The 20,119-nt window shown below is 37.9% G+C and overlaps 1 protein-coding gene across 1 annotated transcript in view; it reads right to left on the reverse strand.

The window, feature by feature from the left end:
* Positions 1 to 19,088, reverse strand: part of cdk18 (cyclin dependent kinase 18) — a 77,185-nt gene extending 58,097 nt beyond the window's left edge. The window contains exon 1 of the mRNA XM_062986203.1: positions 18,819 to 19,088. The gene's annotated coding sequence lies outside the window, so the exon portion shown is untranslated. The remainder of the gene's footprint in view (positions 1 to 18,818) is intronic.
* Positions 19,089 to 20,119: the final 1,031 nt, after the last annotated feature.

Genomic DNA, 20,119 nt, shown 5'->3' on the forward strand with positions numbered 1-20,119 from the left:
ACAAAAATATAAAGACTCACATAATTTCTCACAAAATCCGGATGTGTAATATCCACTTTACCGGCCAATTTCTGGTCCCCGGCAAACCAATTACGCAAACTGAGCCTGACAGATCCTGTACCCCTCAAGCTAACCAATAAGCAACATTGGCAAGGAGCAGCGAGCTTGCTAACAAACGTACAACTATCAGGGAGAGCATTCGTTTTTGGACAGTTACTGAGAAATGATGTGCACAGTCTGCCGTGGAGAAAATGAGCTCTGGGAATTTTTCGCAGAGATGTACAGGCACAGACCTTGAAGATATTGTTTTTCACTCCCTAGAGTCTCAAAAGCAATTTGTAAGCTTTCTAAATAAATAATAAAACTTTTCAAGTGTGTCCTTGCAATGAATAATACAAAGCTGATCACACATACACAACTGAAAATGATGCCGAGGAAACAAATTGCATGTGTATCAGGAAAAAAAACAAGTGTAATTATTCATTATGAGTTTGAGGCAGTGGGTAAAGGTTTGGTGGGAGATGTGTCACCAAAATAAACTTTTATAAACCTCGAGCATTGACGGTTCATCACAACACAAGATGGTGTTTAAAATTCATCTAGGGGAGGAACGTAAACAAGAATAAGTCATGTTGGAATGCACAAATAGTAGATTTCAAAATGCTTTAAAAATAAAAGTTAACTTATTATTAATATATACAGTATGTTTCCATTTAATTATTTTTAATATAATGTGTAGGGTTGCCAGTTACACACAAACAAGGGATTTTTAGCAAACCCGTTTAGGCTTTTTTTATATATATATATACAGTATATATATATATTTTCCCCTCTTTTTCCCACCCAATTTTTTTTATCCCCCAGTCTAGTCGTGTCCAATTACCCTGAATGCGTCCTCTATACTGATTTGACCCTTCACCGCTGACTGAGGACGCCTCTCAACTGACATGCGCCCCCTCCGGTACGCACAGTCAGTACAGTTAGTGCATTTTTCACCTGCACGAGTCGAGTTCATACACTTCACGGGCACTGTGCATGGAGGGCCACACCCCTATCAGCATTATTCCTCAGCCCTGTGCAGGCGCCATCAGTCAGCCAGCAGGGGCCGCAGTCGCACCAGTTATGAGGACCTATGATCCGACTTCCTTACCCCCAACCCTGAACAACAGCCAATCGTTGTTCATACAGCCGCTCAGCCTAGTCGGAAAGGCAGAGCTGAGATTCGATACGATGTATTTGAAACCCCAACTCTGGTGAGCTAGCGTACTTTACCGCTGCGCCACCTGAGCGGCATAAAGCAAATGCTTTTTCAACTTTTTCCGATTTGGGGTTGTATAAAAGATAAACCATAGTGTATAAAAACTATAAACTATAATGTCCCTGTATGCTCCCATCTGAAGCGCCTCCATCCAACCATGCAAAAGCTTCAGACAACAAATAAAGCAGAATAAAGCAGGTCTAATCAGGTGCTTCTGCTTAATGAAACTCAGCTCTATATTTTCATCTCTTTTATTAGTTAGAGGAGAGGGCATCATGAAAGTTGCAGAAACAGGAGCACTCAGGTCCAGACAGATTAATGAGCACGGGAGTCACCTTCTGCCGGCCTCTCCACCCTACCCTCATTCATGATAGGAAGATTAAAAAGCTATTTACTCTCCCAGCGCTTAGCGCCTAATGAATCACACACAGTCCTAACGCCGCGCTTGTTTACTCAGTATTATAATATCATGAAGCCAGCTGTGGCCCGAAGTCTGCTTATCCTCTGGCCGCCGGGATGACTCATGCTTTCTTACTAGGCTGGCTTTGCAATACCTCTACAAACCCTATTTCAAAACATTTGGGACAGAATCTTTTGTTCGCCAATGTCTGCAGGGGCGAAACGGCGGTGCAGTGGGTAGCGCTGTTGCTTCACAGTAAGAGGAGACGGCCAGGGTCTATTCTGTGTGGACTTTGCATTATCATAAGGTGAGGCTTATGATCAGGAACATATTATCCCCAAGGTCAAACATGGAGGTGGTTCAGTGATGATGTAATGCTGCAGAAACCAGCAATTTGACCATGTGACTGGCATCATGGACTCACCAAAATACCAAGACATTTTGAGGAGGAATATCCTGTTTTCGGGTGTTGAAACTGAACCTTGGTGATGACTGGACTTTCCAGCAAGAAGATGATCACAAGCACTCTTCCAAGTCAACCAGAGCGGAGACTGCAACCATTTGTAATTCCCACAGAATACGCCCTGTATTTTCTCCCCATGTAGAATAGCCAATCTGCTGCTGGGGACCCCGATGGCGTCCAAGGAGGGTGTATATATCCGCCTGATACACACCCTCCAACGTATGCGCAGTCCACCAATCCCCTTATTCACCCATACTTCAGTGGATTTGCGCGTGAGTTCGGCATTGCGGACGGAGAGTCACGCCCTGATTTCTACGCTCCTTCGCTTTCTGTACAGGCGCCCTGGGCAACCAAGGTCCATACACAGTGTTGATAACCCTGCCCCTTAGTCCGGTCTTGGGTGAAATTGGCAATTATGTCCATTTAAAATAAAATACACAACATAGTATCCGAAAAGTTAAGGGGTCTGAATACTTTCTGAATCTACTGTATGCAACAGATTGGCACCCTGTCCTGACTGTAAAGTGTCTAATGCTTCTGAGTACTGATTAGAAGTAAATAAATAACGACAGTCAAAGCACAGTCTTAAAGTTACATTTTTAATTACAGCAGATATCCAGTTGCATCTAATGCACAATATGTACTATTAATTATGCAGTAAGGCTATACACCGGTATTGCCAAAGCACTGACAGATAAGTATCACCATCCTTATCCGCACCCTCTCCACCATCTTTTGGTTGATTAGGTAAGAATCATGTGTGTGTTTTGCTTGTGGTGATGACTAGAAATACTGTAATTGCATATTGGCAAAGCCTCAGGTGGCATTTTGGGTTAGCGCTGACCTCGCGCTGCATACCACCAAAGCCCAACAGCTGGAAAATTGAGATGTCGCCACGAAAGATGAATGGTCATTCAGTCATAAATGTCCCCTCAGTACAATATGCGGTCCTGTCAGACCGCGATCTGAGCAACTAAACTAAGACAAATGAGCGGCACGGAAACAAGAACAACTTAATATTAGACGATGGCTATGGACGATGGTTTAAGAAGGCTATCTGTCATTTCGGCTGTCCTGCTGTGTGTGGCGGACATGAATAAACATGCGTATCGGTTGTGTGAAATATTAATCTGGCTGAAGCCTTTGTGTAGCTTGTGTTATGTAATTTCCCTCTCATTATCTGTGGGCTATTTTTACCCTGTCATGCGCCCAACGTGCATGCAGTGTGGATGCCAGCGGAAGCGTAAAGTGCCTTAAAAAAAATGAAGCACCTTAATGCTTTTATAGCTTAATGATTAATTCAGCTATAATCATATAAATGTATATTTTTTATTTTCTTTTGTTGATCCATTTAACGGAAAATGTTATGTTAAATCAACATCTAAAGCTTAACAATTTATTGTAACAATTTATATTATAAAAAATACAGAATTATACGCCACAAATTATTTATTACATTGGTCTTCACACTGTTAGTTATTCTGGCACTAGTGTCTTAATTTAAAAAGACTTTTTAATTATAAACAATTTTTTTTCTTTGTGACTGAACTTGCATTATATATATATATATATATATATATATACGTATATATACGTATATATATATATATATAAATATATATATATATATATATATATACCGGACTATGTATTATGTGGAGTCCAATGCTGTGCAAGGACTCTGATAAGCAGGTAGAGGCGTCTGTGCAGAAGCAAGGGTGGATAAGACAGGGTCCGTTAAGGACATAATATGTTTTATGTTAGCCAGTTTTCACCATTTTATGGCGGCTTTTTAGCTCTGCATCTCTAAACCTCTGGTACCAGGTTAAATTTGTATGATAAGCTACAGCTTTAGTTAATTAAACGCTACTGCCATATGCAATGTGGCCTTAGATAGCAGTCCTACATGCACAGATACGCATTGCACCCCTTCACCTTCGTACATCCACAAATTAGTGGATTAAATGTTTCCATTAATGTAAAAAACACAAGTACTAATAGATTTCCACTTTAAGAAGACTATCAGTATGGTAGAGTCTGTCCACAACACAAATCAATATTCAGTCAATGAGCATTTGAAAGGTCACTGATCGAACCATGGAGAAGTCTCATAAAGGATCTAAGGATATAAAATTACAGCCATACTGCCTAGATCAGGCCCTCATCCAATGATCTAAAAAGACTCTAGCTGTATTGTAGTGGTAGCATTATGTTTAAGAGGTATTTCTAAAAGCAGAGACTGGATTTAATAAAACAATGAATGGAGCGCAGTAATGAGAAATATTGGATAAAAACCTGCTTCCCTTTATAAAAGGACATGACCCTAAACAACACTGCTGAGTGGTTTGAAGTGAAGAGGATTAATGTCCTCGAATAGCCCTTTTAACTACTTTTACCTGCCAAACATGTGGTGAGACCTTAGAATAGCTTCATATCAAGATTTCCCAACTAACAGAATTTACAGAGTTTATAAAGCAGAATGGGCCCAAGATGCACTGTCACAATGTGTAAAATAAAAAAAACTAACAATAAATTAAATAAAGACTATCAGCTATAGTTGCTTAAGCAAGAACTAAACAAGGTGGTTTATAGTCAGAGCTAAGGCAAGAGCAGAGGCAAGAGTTCAGGGCTCAACACTTCTCTAAAGTCATTGTTTGGTAATCAAGTTGGGATCTACGTCTACCCCATCTCCTCATCATGGGGCAACAAACATGACCCTTTGTTTAACATGACTTTTTTATCAACAGCCTGCGGCAGAGATGTCTCATACAACAACAAGAAGCTCTTTCTTTAGCCGTGCCAATGTTTTAAACCTCTGGGTTTATCGTACTACAACAAACAACTCCAGTGTTTAAAGCAAGTCATCATGGGGCATAACAAACGTTCAGTGATGAAGAAGAAGTCATGCATGTGTGCTCATGTATATGAGTTAAAAGTTCAGGTATTACAGCAAGAGATATATTTTATATTGTAGTTTTGGGATTTTAATGGAGTTTATCTAACTTTATTGTTTTTTTTTCTGAAAAATACAAGTGAAGTAGATGGCATTTTTGGATGTTGTTGATATATAGCTTCCACTTTGCGTTGTAAAGTCTTGTATTCATAGATGCAGCAACAAACTGTTTACTGACAAGGGTTTCTTGAGGTGTTCTTGAGTTCATGCTTTTTATGAAAGCATGTTGGTTTTAATTGCAGTGTAGTATGATGGATCAAAGGTCATGGCCATTCCTTATTCTACTTACATCTTTTAAGAATCTTATAGATGCTGGATGAAGAAAACCCTAAATTCCATGCAACTGTGCACTAAGAAACATTGTTCATAAACTGCTGGACTATTCACAAAGTGCCAAACCTCAATCAATTCTTCTTTTCAGAATTACAGAGCCTTTTTGTTTGTTTGTTTATTAGGATGTTTTACACTTTTGGTTACATTCATGACAGAAAATTATAGTTACTCATTACACAAGATTCATCAGTTCACAAGGTTATTTGAACACAGTCATGGACAATTTAGTGTCTCCAAATCACCTCACTTGCATGTCTTTGGACTGTGGGAGGAAACCCACGCAGACATGGGGGGAACATGCAAACTCCACACAGAAAGGACCCGGACTGCCCCACCTGGGGATCGAACCCAGGACCTTCTTGCTGTGAGGTAAAATTGCTACCCACTTAGCCACCGTGCCGCCCTTACAGAGCCTTTTATGAATGGTCCTTTTTGTACCCATTTATATTGTCATCCATTGTGGGAAGGTCCAAATCAGTTTTTTTTATATTCCACAAACCTAGGGTTAGGGTTAGGGTTGTTCCTGTGCAGTGTCTCTGTGCAGGCTTCCACTGAGAAATTTGTGTACATTTACAACAAAAAATCAATACAGCTCATAATGTAAAGCAATAAATATGAAGTATTTTCTTTAAGTGTAGAAATAAATAAAAGATTTTTGGTTTTTGGTTGTTTGACTTGTTTCACTGTATTTTGTTAGATTTTTTGTACATTTTATTTACTGTCCCATTTTTGTTTTGTGTATTGGGGTTATAAACAGGTCTGTAAAGTACATGAAACAGTGGTTTTCTGCCAAGGCTTTAAATAGTCTGTCCAGATGGTTAGAACATGAGTGACACTGTATACAGTCAGTTTTACAAAGACTACAAGGCTGTAGTAAGAAAAAACATTTTCTCATGTTAATTTTACTTATTTAGTTATTTATTTAATTGTTATTAAAAAGAAATATATTATAATAATTTGTTTATCATAAGGAGCTTGTGGTTTGGCAGATATTTTAGATTTACTGTATTTTGAAACTTCCAAACTGGTTTTTCAAGAAATGTTGGTAAGCATAATAAGTCCTATTTACTGAAAACACAAACACAGCTCATCAGCAAGGTTAAACCCTGCATCAGAACAACCGTACTTTATATAATAATATTTGGGAAAAGGTTACATTTCATTATTTAATGGATTGGTGCTCAAGTGGCGAAGCTGGGATCCAGGGTTCAAATGCTTACTGGTGCTACCAGCCGGTTGGGCGTCTACAAAAAGGGGGATAGCCTTTTCACATACTTTTTTACATACTTTAAGGACATGCATATTAAATAATTGCAGTTTTTGGGGGATTTGGGGATTTTTTTGTGATTAATGCAACAGTTTGTTGTTTTTGTGGTGTTTCCTAATATAATTTTTACTCCTGTTTCTTATTAGTGATTTTAAAAGCTCATAAGTTCTCTGTGACCATATAAATAAGACTAGTTTAGCTATACCAATTAACCATGGCCTTCTTTTCATTACTTTCCTGTCCAGTTTCTGTTCCTGCATGGCGCTTTAATTTTATTTATTTATTTATTAGGATTTAACGTCATATTTTACACTTTGGTTACATTCATGACAGAAACGGTAGTTACTCATTACACAAGATTCATCAGTTCACAAGTTTAATGTTAAACACAGTCCTGGACTATTTTGTATCTCCAGTTAACCTGACTGCACGTCTTTGGACTGTGGGAGGAAACCGAAGCTCCCGGAGGAAACCCACGCAGACATGGGGAGAACATGCAAACAACACAGAAAGGACCCTGGACCGCCCCACCTGGGGATCGAACCCAGGACCTTCTTGCTGTGAGGCAACAGTGTTTCATGGTGCTTAATATGTACTTGGAACCCGTTATAACCCAAACCCTGCTAATAACATACTTTCTCTCACCGCTGTACATACATTACATTACAGCCAAACACATGTGGACAAAATGTAATATAAATACTGCTGTTTTACCTTTTACGTCTAACTATTGCTAACAGGTGTATCGAGCTCCCTTGGTTTGGGTTGTGATGACCATATAATGATTTAAAACATGAAAATTCCCTTCCTCGAAAGTTCTCCAGCCGATGCGAACAAACCTGCACTATTTACCTGCTGAAAATATCATATACTGCACAGCAGTGGCCATAAAGCACAGCGCCGAGAGTTCACGTCTCCTGCTGACAGAGGCCGAGTACAAATTTTACGACCTATAAATAGCTTCAATGAGGTATGATTTAGTGAAACACAATTGTGTTGACAGTTTAACCAGCAGCGCCGCAGCTCAGTGTACGGCTCTGTTTGCACTGGGGTGTGACTATTAGCACTTATTCTCCCTGATATCCTTATACAGCCTGGCACTTACTGGTGCTTTGTTCCTCTGGTCTGAGAACAGACCTTGGCTTTTTCTGTGGGTTTAATGACGGAGGGGACAGAGTAAACTGGTGTGAAGGTGTACATGCGTTGTGATAAAGCGTTATAGGATTTTATGACTCACTCTCTTAATTATGATTCATTATTTGTTCCAAAGGTCATTTTAAATACCCTGGTTTGATTTCCAGGCAGCTAATCAGTCACAAATCAAATAAAGGCTAGGAATGTGCATGGTAGTTAGAATATTTAAATATTTAAAGCCATTTTAATTTTTCCTTGTTTAATATGGTGTATAAAAAAATTGTAATTAGCAAAGATGATAAAAACAAAAAGTAAAAAATGGCTATTACAATACATACTTTGAGGACATGCATATTAAATCATTGCAGCTTTTTAGGAGAATCTTTAGTGATTTATGCAACAGTTTGTTGTTTTTGTGGTGTTTCCTAATATTATTTTTACTCCTGTTTCTTTTTAGTGATTTTAAAAGCTCATAACTTCTCTGTGACCATATAAATAGGGATCGTTTAGCTATACCAATTAACCAAAGCTTCTTTAAAGCTTTTCACAAATCAGCCCTGACCCTAGGAGCCTGTATTGAGCTATCCTCGTCATGTGAAATGATTCAGTGGTCATCTCGATCTGTGAAGACTCATTTTCACCCTTTCTATTTATTTTTCAATTTATTTTTATTAACCCCCCTGTTTTGAAATTCTGGAGTGGAATAAACCTGACAATACTACTACTGCATTATCTTGCCATTAAAGCCAGAATTGAGCCCTTATTTTCCTCACTCAAAACTTTCTTGTTAAACTGGCAGGGTCATAGTTATTTTTTTAATGCATGTGTTTTTGAGGTACTACTAACCATCATTAAACCCATTTTCTGTCACTCTGAACTGTTCTTTTCCATGGTTTTGCCATTGTAGATCCTTATTTTCCAATTTCAGTCACCTTTGTGGTAGTACTAACGATATTTTGGACACCCAGTTGGTCCTATAACAAGAGCATAGTGACGACCGCAGCACTGTTTTTATTAAATTTTTACTTGTTAAATACAATTTGGTTGATTTAATGAAATGAGAAATCAGTGAATACTTACAAAAATTAATAAAGTGGACAATATAAAGCAACAAATGTCTTTTATTTTAGTGTAGACATAAAAAACAAAAAAACATTTGCAAATTACAGATTTTTGGTTGTTTGATTTGTTTAACTGTATTTTTTTTATTTTTTTTATTTAATGTCCCATTTTTAAATACAATTTGTTTCAGGTGATATTTCTGCTGTACCTTATTATAAATGAGATGCATCAGTGTTTAAATTTAACAAACAGTGGTACCTTGAAACTCAACGTCAGTTGGTTCTGTGAGTGCGTTGAGTGTCAAGGTATTTTTTCCCATAAGGATGTATGGGAAACCTGTTAATGTGATCCATGGTCCTGTGGAACTGCATATATTTTAGGCTAATGTAAAATAATGGGGTTGTTTTTGACACTTATACACATATATAATATAAAAACACTGAAATACAATTGAAAACAGTTACAAATAAATAACTGTTGCACAAAGTTTAATGTGACTTATTGTACTAAAATGAGAGAGGAGTTTCATTAGTAGAGAGAACTTATGAGCAGAATAATTAAGAGAGGTTAAGTGTTTCTATGTCATATTTGTAATACATTAAGTCACGGTAAGCTTTTTTTTATAATAAGCGTTTTAGACTGTCTGCACCCCGAGCTATAACACAAGTTTAAAAGTGAAACAAAAGAAAAATCCAGATAAGCACAGATACATGTGGAGCTTTCTGAGTGGATTTGACACAAATGCAGATTCATCTTATATGCGCACTTAGATGACGTCTTACTGCATTGCACCAGCGAAGTGCTGAACGAAGCGGCTGTTCATTGTTAATTTGAAATTAAATAAATAATCTTTTTTAAAAGGTGAATACGATGAGTTTAAAGAAAATGTTGAGTTTAAGGGTACACATTTCTCGACGATGAGTTTCAAAGATTTTGAGTTTAGGGGACGTTGAGTTACAAGGTACCACTGTATTCTGGAATAGAACAGCTACCACACATGTATAAAGGCTAATTTAATAAAAGTTGAAGTTGTCTCTTATTCTAAAAATATAATTCAAGCTTAGATGTCCATCATTTAAAGTTGACGTTAAACTCGATTGAATTTCAAAAAGTCCTAGAATAGAAAGCTACTGTAAAACACCTGTCAAAAACAAACACCCTTTTGTGGCTTCGCACTAAACGTCAATCAAAGCCAGCGACAGCGATGAGTGCTAGCATTGTGTGGTGGTGAAAGAGGGCCATTAGTGCACAGGAGCATAAGGGCTGATGTTAGCAAAGCACGAGAGAAAGCACGGGGGCAGATGGTGAGGGGAGAGGACTAAGAGGCATCCTGCCCCTCTGGCTTTTACACTTTTGGTCCTGTTAGTTTGGTTTGACCTAATTTCCAAGTTCAATATTGGCTGTGTCTAGTAGTGAGTCACGTAGGAGGTAGGAGAGCTTTTGGTCTCATGATGTTTTGTATCTTTTACTACCAAAAAATACTATCTTTCTAATGGATGGGTTTCAATATCAGCACCTTGTATATAAGTCTATATAAGTGTTTAGTAGTTTTTGTAGTGTGTGCAGATAAAAACATGTTACACTAGAACTAAATATATTTAAGTGATTTAAAAGAAGCAATATTAATGGGCAAAAGCCACACACATGACGCTCTAAATGCAAAAATACTTAAGATTTCTCTACCCACTCCCACACATATAACTGGAGGATATACACTATGTAACTATAAAGGCAGTTGTAGCTTAGTATTTAAAGTCTTGGACTAGTAATCAGAAGGTTGCTTTTTTGAGCCCCACCACTACCAGGTTGCCGCTGTTGGGCCCTTGAGCAAGGTGCTTAACCATCAATTGCTTAGATTGTGCACTGTCACAGTACTGTACATCGCATTGGATAAAAGCCTCTGCTAAATTCCAAAAGAGTAAATGTAATTAAAATGTTCATTTCTGATTAATAAAACATTATTGGAATTAAAAATGTAATTAATTGAACTTAGTTACTGCCTGCAATTTATACTGCATTATCAGGACAACAACCTAAGACATGACATTCAATCATTTTGGCAAGGCTATAAAACAGTATCTGAGGCTTTGAGTGTTTTTAGAACCAAGGTGGATTCAATCATTTTGAAATGGAACAAGCTTGGCACATCCCTAAAGTTGGCATCTGGAAATATTGTGCATCCTGGAAAGGAGGTCCTTGGGTAGGTAGATAATAAAGATACAAAATCAATAGTCACTTTAAAAGTGCTCCAAAGGTTCAAGTGGCATCCAGCGGCATCAGACTATGTGATAATTCACTTTCAACACGAGAATGACCTGAAGCATACTGCCAAAACCACACTAGAGTGACTTCAGCAGACTCTCTGAATGTCCATGAGTGGCCCAACCAAAGCCCAGTCTTAAATCCTATTAAACATTTATGGAAAGACCCAAAAATGGCAGTTCACAGACGCTGGAGAGATCTGCCTTAAGGAAACATTATAACTGCCAGTTGTTGCCAAAGAGTCTTCTAAGAAGCAATTGACAAAAAATTATTTTGTGAATAAAAAGATTTAACTTTAAATTATTTTCATTAAAAACTCAAAAGATCATCATTACAGGTGTTTGTTTGGTGAGCTTGTGCTAACTTCAACTGATAAATGTGCTTTGTTTTGTTCTAAATTTTATGGTTCACCTAAAAGAAATACCAACATCTTCCACATCAACAGATAAATTTTTCTCATTGTTCATTTCACATTATTTCCCAGAATCCCACAGGAGCACACATTAAAAGATTTAAACAGATTTTCATCACTAATCATTGAAACGTAATATTTGTTAATGGTGCTTCTATTGAAAGGACAGCTGCTAATGCCAACCTTATTTCCACCACCCAATCATTACTGACCTTTTCTTATACTGCTATTGATTGTGGAATTACTGACCTGTGACTAAAATAACAACATCACTGGGAAACTTAAATAAACAGTCACCTAATTGCATGTTTCAGGGTACAGGGTACAGAAATCCACAGACTTGACAGAATAAAAATAATAAAGTAATAAAAAACTATAACAAACCCGGCCCTGTCCACTCTGTATTTCTGTTTTGAGCTGAGTGTTATCAGGTGCTTCTGAAGCAATTGTGACAATGACCTGAATAAACTGAATACTGACTTCAGCTATACACTACACTGCAGCGTCTATAGCTATACACTACACTACAGCATCTATAGCTATACACTACACTACAGCATCTATAGCTATACACTACACTACAGCATCTATAGCTATACACTACACTACAGCATCTATAGCTATGCACTACAGCATCTATAGCTATACACTACACTACATCATCTATAGCTATACACTACACTACAGCGTCTATAGCTATACACTACAGCTATACGTATACAGCTATAAACTACACTACATCATCTATAGCTATACACTACACTACAGCATCTATAGCTATACACTACACTACAGCATCTATAGCTATACACTACACTACAGCATCTATAGCTATGCACTACAGCATCTATAGCTATACACTACACTACATCATCTATAGCTATACACTACACTACAGCATCTATAGCTATACACTACACTATCTATAGCTATGCACTACACTACAGTACCTACAGCTATACACCATAGCTATACATATTCAGCTATACACTACAGCGTAGCATCTGCAGCTATATGTATACAGCTATGCGCATTCAGCTATACATTACACTACAGCATCTACAGCTATACACTACACTACAGCATCTATAGCTATACACTACAGCTATACGTATACAGCTATACACTACACTTTAGCGTCTACAGCTATACACTACACTACAGCACCTACAGCTATACACTACACTACAGCATCTACAGCTATACACTACACTATAGCGTCTATAGCTATACACTACATTACAGCACCTACATCTATACACTACACTATAGCATCTATAACTTTACACTACAGCTCTACACTAGTGTCTACAGCTATAGATTACACTACAGCATCTACAGCTATACACGGCACTACAGCATCTACAGCTATACACTACACTACAGCATCTACAGCTATACACTCCACTAAAGCATCTACAGCTATACACTATAGAGTCTACAGCTATACACCACACTACAGCATCTACAGCTGTACACTACACCACAGCATCTACAGCTATACACTATAGAGTCTACAGCTATACACCACACTGCAGCATCTACAGCTGTACACTACACCACAGCATCTACAGCTATACACTATAGAGTCTACAGCTATACACCACACTGCAGCATCTATAGGTATACACTACACTACAGCACCAACAGCTACTGTATATACTACACTATAGCTATACATATACAGCTATACACTACAGTTAATCATCTGCAGCTATGCGCATTCATTACACTACAGCATTAATAGCTATACACCGCAGCGTCTACAGCTATACACTACATTACAGTGCCTACAGCTATTCAATACACTAAAGCATGTACAGCTGTACATCACACTACAGTGTCTATAGCTCTACACTACAGCTATAAACTACTGCCATTACCAGACAACTAAATTAATATTAAAATGAAATATTAAAATAATGCTAAATCATAAATAACATTTAAATACAATTACTGCAGATTTGGACTCAAACACAACTTCTGTCTCTACCCATTTTTCCAGAACCTTAAAGAATCCAGATATTTCTGGACTGTTTACCAAAAGAAAGCAAATGGATTCTATCGAATACTCATAACCATCCTTCATCCAGCCTGAACCTACTGAGATTCACATCGATCAAACATGTCTAGCATGTCCAGACAGTCGTGTTTATCAGCCTATATCTCAATAATTGGCTCTCAAGTTTGCCCTCAGAAGTCGTGCTCTTTTAAATAGCTTTTTCATTTAGGTATTTGCCCATTTCATTTCTCCAAGGTAATTTCTCCCACACACTTTAAACTGACTCAGTGTGAAGTACAATTTGTCTTCAATAGGCAATAATAACTCTTATTTGTCTCTGTTCAACAAAACTTGACTGTGCAATTATCTGCAATCACCTTCTCCAGAAGCATCAACACTGGCTTGAAGGTGAATTATATGAGCCAGAGGTAAAAGCAAATATCAGAGCCCTTACAGCTGCCTCTCGTTTTTAAAAGATTCAGCACATAAAGCTGGACGGATGGTTGGATATTTACGCCTGGTTGAAATGGGGTGCTTAATTTCACTCCTGAGAAATTTAGGATCCAATACGAACTCATTGTGATTTAGATTAAAGTTTAACTTTGCATCCTAAGTTCTATGCCAGTTTTAGCATAAAATGAGCTCACGGCTGCCACTTTTCTTTTTTTGTTTTGTTTTGTTGATGTGAAGATTTAATTTTAACTTGATCCTGAGGCTAAGACCTTATCAGCATAATTTATGCAAACAAATCACAAATGTAAATATATTTGATAGAAAAAGCATTTCTTTAGTCATTTATTTTCATTTAACTGCATTTGCATAGCTGCAAAAAACCTAACAACTATAATTTCTTAAGAGTAAATAAAGGTATTTTTTTTTTATTTTATTTATGCATTTCTTTTCCCCATTGTCTCCCAATTTACCATAGTCAATTTGTCTTCTGCTGCTGGGGGATCCCTGATTGCAGTCGAGGTGGGTATATTGCTGCTCACGCCTCCTCCGACCCGTGCACAGCCTTATGCACTCTGCACAGGTGCCTCTCTATCTGCTAATCAGGGTCCTTACACAGCGTTTGAAGACCCCACCCACATAGTCCGGCCATCCCGCCCTAGCAGTGATGGATCTGCTGCAGGCACTGCCAATTATGCCCGCTAGATGGCGTCGGTCGCAACTGCTGAGTTTCGAACCGAGGAGTTTAGAATCTCGGCGCTGGTGTGCTAGCGGAATATACCGCTGCGCCACCTGGGTGCCTTTAACTGCTATTTTATTAATTTAACTATTCATTGTCTGTTTTATCGGTGCTTTGTCCTGTTTAGGGTTGCGGTGGGTCTGATTCATTGGGTGAAAGTTTGCCAGTCCATCACAGAGTAAACACACACAAGCCAATTTTCATAGCTACAGTTCACCTGACTGCACATCTTTGGACATCATTCCACATGGACAAACCCAACACAGAAAGGACCCTAACCGCCTGACCAGGGAAGCAAACCTAGACCCTTCTTGCTGTAAAGAGACATATCTACCCACTACACCACCCTGTTTGTTTTAAATTGGGTTTAGTGTCTGCTTGTTTAGTCTGCTTGTAAGCCAACTAAAACTGATTTGTATTTCATTCTGTTTTTCATTATTCAAAGCACAAATGCACAAATTTCCTAAATTTGATTTCCTTCATTTAATGAAACATTAGATGACTTTAATAATGCTTCCTAAAACTATTCCTCTGGTTGTATGTGCGAGTGGTAATTGAAAGTCGTGCAGCTCATTAAGGAATGCATTTAATATAATCAGATTGACTAGTACATTTAATATGATGGATAAACTTGACAGAAGTAAATAAATATGCTATTAAGAGTGACTTTAGGAAGAGAGTTTATCACAATACAGCAACAAACTCTACAAAGAGCTGGAGGCAAAAAATTGTTAAGCTTACTAAACATTTAGAAGTGTGACAACATGTTTCTGTTATCATCTAAGGTAGTTTGTGTGCTGGGGTGCCAAAATAAATGGATGTAATTTACATTAGGATATGTAAATATATAATTTATTTACTGTATTTTATAGATGTCTAAAAACTGCTCCTTGATGAACCTCTCTTGACACTTGGCTTGGTGCAAAACAATTAGATACAAACTTTCAACACACTTAAAGCACCTAATGAACTAACTAACTCTATCCACTAATGAATGATAGATTTTGCTGGGTCTTATTTGTGCTATGCTCTAGATCTAGGTCATTGTATTTGCTGCATTGATAGTAAAATACAAAGGGAAAACGCACAAGCAAATTTAAATGTAAATGATTCTTATGCAAAAAGAAAAATTCTAAACATTTTAGATATTGTAGTTATTGTGACAAATCCCCCACTTCCAGCGAAAGCAGCCCACACAATTGGCCACCATGAAACTGGGCTGTAAACAAAGTTATGCAAATGAGAGTACACACTAGGTCTTTAATGTAGCAGCATCCTTGTGGGTAAGACCGAAAGCCAATATTGAATGATGGCACCGCATAAAAACCAATATGCTTCTCTTATGAATATAATCACATGAGCTTGGGAATACTTTGGAACCGCTTTGTCAGTAAACACAGTTCATCAATTTATCTAAAAATGCAAGGTGAAGCAAAATCCAGAAACTCTGCCGACTTGTCTGGGCTGAAGAGCACTTGAGATGGATAGACAGTGTTTACGTGTAGTCTGACAAGACTACTCTTTACATTATGTTTTTTAAATAATGGACGTTGTGTCCTCCAGGGTAAGAAGAGAAGAATGAAAGCTAGCTTGTGCTTGACCGTGTCTTACTTACATCCTCTATAGCTTATCCGATCTTCCTAATCTGCTTCCTGATGGCATTAATTTACATTAACATTATTCATTGTTACCGTGTGTACCAGTGTATGTGAGGTAAGAGCAGCATGTTTGTGTGTTTAATGCTGGGATGTTGTGTAAATAGAATGGTTTCTGTCATGTAAACTCTTAGTAGGTGACACTACTGTGGACCCCTTGACTTTCTGTGTTGTGGATGTGAGTTTAAATACATATAATTATTTTACCCATCAATCTAGACTTAATTAGCCATAACGAAGGTAAAGAGTTTATGGAAATCAATTAGAAATCAAAATCTGTAAATAAAAAAGTATTCACTGCATTTTCTGTGGTACTCCAAATTGTGGTCAGGTCAGGTCAGGTCAAATTTATTTGTATAGCGCTTTTTACAATAGACATTATCTCAAAGGAACTTTACAAAATCCAGGACCAGCAGACCAAAAATCCCTGTTGAGCAAGCTGAGGGCGACAGTGGCAAGGAAAAAACTCCCTTAAAATTACAGCAAGAAACCTTGAAAGGAACGGAACCAGACTCAGCAGGAACCCATCATCCTTAGTGGCCTGGAGAATAGTATGAATAGACGTGAATAGGATTTACACAAATCATACATGACACATACGTGTCTTGAATGTGTCTAGAACTCAATCGGACTCCACCTGTTTCAATTTAAATTGATTGGACACACAATTGAATATATAAAGTGGCAGAATTCACACTGCATTGTACTTGCCATGAAGTACAGCTAACTGTTTCTGCAGTCAAATAAAAAAAAATATATATATATATAAATATATAACACTACCCAAGACTTTGACTGTTTACGTGACCACTATGGCACAATTAATTTTGAAATGGAAGAACCTTGCCTCAACCGTAAACTTTCTAGAGTTGTCTGGCCGGCTTAATTGGGCAGACAACTCTTAAGAGAGGCTGAGGTCAGCAAGGTAAGAAAGAACTTACTAACGGTCACTTTAATGCAGAGATGGAAGAATCTGTTGGACAGACAACCATGTCTGCAGCATGTCTCCATCAATGAGGCCTGTATGGCAAAGGGGAAAGACCTAAACCATTGTTGAGTAAAATTCATGTGACAGCCCACTTGGAGTAAACAGCATGTAAAGAAGTCGAAAGCTTTTGAAAACACTATGTCTGGCTACTACCTGGTTATTATTATCTCTTCAAGGAAACATGAAGGTGGACGCATTATGCTCCACCTATAAGGGTGCTTATAGTGACTGGCACAAAGAGACTGACAAAATTGACGACGAATGAGTATGACTGAATACAGGAACATCTATGGAAATAAAACTTCCTCCAGAAGGCAGTACAGTCTTTTAACATGACAATGACCCAAATCATACAGCCAAAACAACACTTGTGTATCTTTGGGGCTAATCTCTGAATGTCCGTGAGTGGCCCAGTCTAAGCCTAGACTTAAACCTAATTAAACATCTGTGGAAAGACCTGAAGATAGCAGTCCAGACATCCTAGCTATCCAACCTGACAGAACTTCACAGGATCTGCAATGGAAAGTGGGATAAACTGCCTAAATCCAGGTGTGCAAAGCTTCTAGTGATTTAATCAAGTAGATAAGGATTAAACATACTTGCAGATGTTGCTGCCACTTCAGTGAAGTGTTGAATAAATGCTGTGAATACTGTGTGAATAAAAGATGCTACTTTTTTATTAAATTGATTTGTTATCAACTTTGAAAACACGTTTTGATTTCGTCATTATGGGTGATTAAGTGGATGTTGACGAGTAAAACGACCTGGAAAGACCTGAAAATAGCAGTTTACAGATCCTAGCCATAACTTGACAGAGCTTCTGAGGATCTGCAATGAAAAGTAGAATAAACAGCCTAAACCCAGGTGTGCAAAGCTTCTTGTGATTTATTCAAGTATATGCGTATTAAAGAATACTTGCTGGCACTTCAATTAAGTGTTAAATAAATGCTGTAAACACTGTAGTAAATAATAGTAATAATAGTTTTTTATTGAATTGATTTGTGATAAGCTTTGAAAACTTGTTTTGATTTTGTCATTATTGGTGATTAAGTGAATGTTGGTGGGTAAAATTGCAATTTATCTATTTAAAATCAAGTTCAAAACACAATAACATGTACAAAAAGTCAAAGGGGTCTAAAAAAACTACCTGAACTTGCTGTACAGAATATTAAAGTACTGTATTTTATAGTGCAATATTAAAACAAAACCTATATTATGAGGCACGTTTGGCATCAAAGTGTCAAACTGCTGTACAACAAGCCCTCTTAAACCACAGATCATGTATTCATGACAGTTCATACTTCAACAGAATTATCTTAGTCACTGATCAGCAGATAATCAGACAGCAGGACGTGTTTCCCCTGATTTTGACTCGCCTGTAAATCAAAGCAACAAGTTTCTGGATGTATGACTGCATGTCCAGCACGAGTTCATACTCACAGTATGAAACAGGCGTCTGGCTCTCCTACTGCTGCCAATGGGAGAGAAAGAGGAGGAGGAAAAGGATCAGGATCGTAGGGCCCTCCAGGATCTTTGGCACACTGCTAAATCCACGACTGCAGGTGTGTATGTCTATGATGGACCTGGACACAGTCTGTCTGTCCCTGTCTACAGGCGGCTCCTGTACTCCCTTCCCTTCTTCTGCTTTTCAGGCAAGGAGGCCCCCCCCACCCAGCCGCCGGGAGAGAGAGAGAGAGTGAGAGCGAGAGAGGGAGGGTGAGAATGGGGAAACAGAAAGAACTGAAATGAAATATATTTAAAAATCTATATTTATATAAATAAAAACAACACAGGAAGCAAATGTGTCTCTGTGAAGGATTTTATAATCTGGCTCAGTCTCCACCTCCGCTTGCTTCCCCGCCTCTATTGTTATGGCAACTGCCAATAGCGCGAGGCTCGCCGCTCGAGCCTACTGTGCCTTCTCTCACACCGGCTAATGCAATATGGCTATGTATGTATATGTGAGTGTGTGTGTGTATGTGTGTGTGTGTGTCTTTAAATAGCAAATGTGACTACTGAACTCAATGCTGCAGGCTCTGAGTGCACTTTCTTTACACACACAAATGCACATACTCATGGTGGTCATAAACTTAGACTTAAATAAACTGAACTTCATACCATGTCTTTGGGAGGTCGTTAAGGTGACATTTTATGCTTTTATGCCAGATACAATTGAGTTGGATTTTCAAAATTGTACATCCATACACCCTAAGTACTTTATATAACCAAAAGTACAGAAACTCTGAGCTTGTTGTAAATCCCATTTCCATTCCAACAATACCGCATTGTGACTATAACAGCCTCCAATCCAGTCTGTTCCCATTCAGTCAAACATTATTTGTAAGGTCAGACACTCTCTGGCTCACAATCAGTGTTCCAATTCATTTTATAAGCTGGCCATGGGGTTAGATTCAAGGCTCTGTGCAGGCCAGTGGAGGTCATTCACTCAAAACCCATCCAAACAATTCATGACTCTTATGGCCCTTGCTTTGTGTTATGTTAAAATATTTTATAGCAATGTGTTTTAAGAGACCATTAGCTTAAGGCTAACATTTAGGTTTATTTATGGGCAAAGCACCAGAGTTTGTGAGAACCTCATCATCTTACTATAATAATGGTTCTATAACTGTAAAGCACACCCAAATACGTTTACATTCAAAAAACATTTTTATTGAGTCACTTTTTAATAAAAATATATTTCACACTATAATTTTACAAATAATAATAATGATAATTATGAA

The sequence above is a fragment of the Trichomycterus rosablanca genome, chromosome 24, assembly GCF_030014385.1.
Source record: "Trichomycterus rosablanca isolate fTriRos1 chromosome 24, fTriRos1.hap1, whole genome shotgun sequence".
Lineage (NCBI taxonomy): Eukaryota > Metazoa > Chordata > Actinopteri > Siluriformes > Trichomycteridae > Trichomycterus > Trichomycterus rosablanca.